Here is a 4226-nt window from a genome sequence, read left to right on the forward strand (position 1 = left end):
ATGATTCTTGCAATGGGAGAAGTGCTTGGTTTTGGATTCATATCGTGCGGTGACCTCACCCAGTGACATAAGGGGTAGCGAGGCACGCATCATGTTGTTGCCATCAAGGGTAAAAAGATGGGGTTTCCATCATTGGTTTGAGATTCTCCGCCTACATGAACTCAATACACTATATGCATGCTGGATAGCGGTCGATGTGTGGAGTAATAGTAGTAGATGCAGAAAGTATAGGTCTACTTGTCTCGGACGTGATGCCTATATGCATGATCATTTCCTTAGATATCGTCATGACTTTGCACGGTTCTATGAATTGCTCCACAGTAATTTGTTCACCCACCGTGATATTTGCTATTTTGAGAGAAGCCTCTAGTGAACACTATGGCCGCCGGGTCTACTCCACACCATATTTTCAGCCTAACACTTTTTACTACGTTGCACTTTCCTCCTTTAGATCTCACTTTGCAAACAATCTTGAATGGATTGACAACCCCTTTGAAGCGTTGGGTGCAAGCTCGTTTGTGTTTGCGTAGGTACTCTAGACTTGACGAGACTCTCCTACTGGATTGATACCTTGGTTCTCAAACTAAGAGAAATACTTACTGCTCCGTTGCTGCATCACCCTTTCTTCTTTAAGGGAAAAACCAATGAAAACAAGTCTACGTCAACGTGTCAATTTTTGGCGCTGTTGTTTGAGAAGTAGCAAGGACATGGGATAAGTCATGCTAATAGTAGTCATGTGAATTTGGTATTCCTTCGGTATTTTGATGTGTTGTATGTTGTGTTCCTCTAGTGGTGTTATGTGAACGACGACTACATAACACTTCACCATTATTTGGGCCTAGATGAAGGCATTGGGAAGTAGTAAGTAGATGATCGGTTGCTAGAGTGATAGAAGCTTAAACCCTAGTTTATGCGTTGCTTCGTAAGGGGCTGATTTGGATCCACTAGTTTAATGCTATGGTTAGACTTTGTCTTAATTCTTCTTTCGTAGTTGCGGATGCTTGTGAGAGGGGTTAATCATAAGTGGGATGCTTGTCCAAGGAAGGGCAGTACCCAAGTGCCGGTCCACCCACATATCAAACTATCAAAGTAACGAACGTGAATCATGTGAACATGATGAAAACTAGCATGACAGAAATTCCCGTGTGTCCTCGGGAGCGTTTTTCCTCCTATAAGACTTTCTCCAGGCTTGTCCCTTGCTACAAAAGGGATTGGGCCACTTTGCTGCACTGTTGCTACTTTTGTTACTTGTTGCTTGCTACGAATCATCTCACCACACAATCACTTGTTACCGATAATTTCAGTGCTTGCAGATTTTACCTTGCTGAAAACCACTTGTCAGATCCTTCTGCTCCTCATTGGGTTTGACACTCTTACTTACCGAAAGAACTACGATTGATCCTCTATACTTGTGGGTCATCAAGACTCTTTTCTGGCGCCGTTGCCGGGGAGTGAAGCGCCTTTGGTAAGTGGAAATTGGTAAGGAAACATTCGTATAGTGTGCTGAAATTTATTGTCACTTGTCACTATGGATACTAATCCTTTGAGGGGCTTGTTCGGGGTATGTTCACCTCAAATGGAAGCACAAAGAGTTGCTCCTCAACCTGCTGCACCTACTGAAAATATTTGCTTTGAATTTCCTTCGGGTATGCTTGAGAAACTGCTGGCTAATCCTTTTACAGGAGATGGAACATCACATCCAGACTTGCATCTAATCTATGTAGATGAAGTTTGTGGTTTATTTAAGCTTGCAGGTTTGCCCGAGGATGAGGTCAAGAAGAAGGTCTTTGCTTTATCTTTGAAGGATAAGGCGTTGACATGGTATAGGCTATGTGATGATACTGGATCATGGGACTACAATCGGATGAAATTGGAATTTCATCAAATGTTTTATCCTATGCATTTAGTACATCGTGATCGGAATTATATTTATAATTTTTGGCCTCGTGACAGAGAAAGCATCGCTCAAGCTTGGGGGAGGCTTAAATCAATGTTATATTCATGCCCCAACCATGAGCTCTCGAGAGAAATTATCATTCAGAATTTCTATGCTCGGCTTTCTCATGATGATCGCACCATGCTTGACATTTCTTGTGCCGGTTCTTTTATGAAGAGAGATATTGACTTCATATGGAATTTATTGGAGAGAATTAAACACAACTCTGAAGATTGGGAGCTTGAAGAAGGTAAGGAGTCAGGTATGCATTTCAAGTTTGATTGCATTAAATCCTTTGTTGAAACAAATACTTTTTGTGACTTTAGCGCTAAGTATGGACTTGACTCTGAGATAGTAGCTTCATTGTGTGAATCATTTTCTGCTCATATTGATCTCCCCAAAGAGAAGTGGATTAAATATTGACCTCCTTTAGAAGTCAATGTAGTTAAACCCAATCCAGTTGAAGAGAAAGTCATTGCCTATAATGATCCTGTTGTTCCCAGTGCTTACATTGAGAAACCGACTTTCCCTGTTAGGATAAAGGATCATTAGAAAGCTTCAACTGTGATACGTAGAGGCTACATTAGAGCACCTACACCCCCTGAGCAAATTAGAGTTGAACCTAGCATTGCTATTATCAAAGATCTCCTATCCGACAATGTTGAGGGACATAATATTCACTTCTGTGAAGATGGTTCTAGAATTGCTAAACCTCACGCTAGAGACAAACATAGGCCTGTTGTTGGCACGCCTGTTGTTTCTGTTAAGATAGGAGATCATTGTTATCATGGTTTACGTGACATGGGTGCTAGTGTTAGTGCAATACCTCAATCCTTATATGATGAAATAAAAGGCGAGATTGCAACTATTGAGATAGAACATATTGATGTCACTATTCAGCTTGCCAATAGAGATACTATGTGCCGTCAGGGAATTGTTAGGGACGTTGAAGTCTTATGTGGTAAAACGAAGTATCCTGTTGATTTCCTCATTCTTGCTACCGCACAAGATAGCTTTTGTCCCATCATATTTGGCTGACCTTTTCTTAATACCGTCAATGCTCATATTGACTGTGAAAAGAAAAATGTCACTGTTGGCTTTGAAGGTGTGTCACACGAGTTCAATTTCTCCAAGTTTGGTAGAAAACCTCATGAAAAAGAGTTGCCTAGTAGGGTTGAAACTATTGTCCTAGCTTCTATTGATGTGCCTCCTACTGATCCTTTAGAGCAATACTTGCTTGAGCATGAAAATGATATGCATATGGATGAAAGGGATGAGATAGATAGAGTTGTCTTAGAAAAATATCCTATCCTTAAGAATAATCTCCCTGTTGAACTGCTTGGGGATCCACCCCCACCAAAGGGTGATCCTGTGTTCGAGCTTAAGCAGTTGCCTGATACTCTTAAGTATGCTTATCTTGATGAAAACGAGATATATCCTGTCACTATTAGTGCTAGCCTCTTAGAGCATGAAGAAAAGAAGTTACTAAAAACTCTGAGGAAGCACCGTGCTGCTATTGGATATACTCTTGGTGATATTAAGGGCATTAGTCCCACTCTATGCCAGCACAAGATTAAAACTGATCCTGATTCCAAACGAGTTGTTAATCATCAAAGGAGATTAAATCCTAAGATGAAAGAGGTAGTAAGAAAAGAAATACTAAAGCTCGTGGAAGCAGGTATTATCTATCATGTTGCTCATAACGATTGGGTGATTCCGGTGCATTGTGTCCCTAAGAAGGGAGGCATTACTATCGTCCCTAATGATAAGGATGAATTGATCCCACAGAGGATTATTATTGGCTATATGATGGTGATCGATTTTAGGAAATTGAATAAAGCCACTAGGAAAGATCATTACCCTTTGCCTTTTATCGACCAAATGCTGGAAAGACTGTCTAAACACACACACTTCTGCTTTCTAGACGGTTATTCTGGTTTCTCCTAAATACCAGTTGCACAAGCTGATCAGGAGAAAACCACTTTCACCTGCCCTTTCGGTACCTTTGCTTATAGACGTATGCCTTTTGGCTTATGTAATGCACCTGCCACCTTTCAAAGATGTGCGATGGCTATATTCTCTGACTTTTGTGAAAAGATTATTGAGGTTTTCATGGATGACTTCTCCGTCTACGGGTCTTCTTTTGATGATTGCCTCAGCAACCTTGATCGAGTCTTATAGAGATGTAAAGACACCAATCTTGTCTTGAATTGGGAGAAGTGCCACTTTATGGTTAATGAAGGCATCATCTTAGGACATAAAATTTCTGAAAGAGGTATTGAAGTCGATA

This window comes from Hordeum vulgare, chromosome 1H (assembly GCF_904849725.1).
Source record: "Hordeum vulgare subsp. vulgare chromosome 1H, MorexV3_pseudomolecules_assembly, whole genome shotgun sequence".
NCBI classification, from domain to species: Eukaryota; Viridiplantae; Streptophyta; class Magnoliopsida; order Poales; family Poaceae; genus Hordeum; species Hordeum vulgare.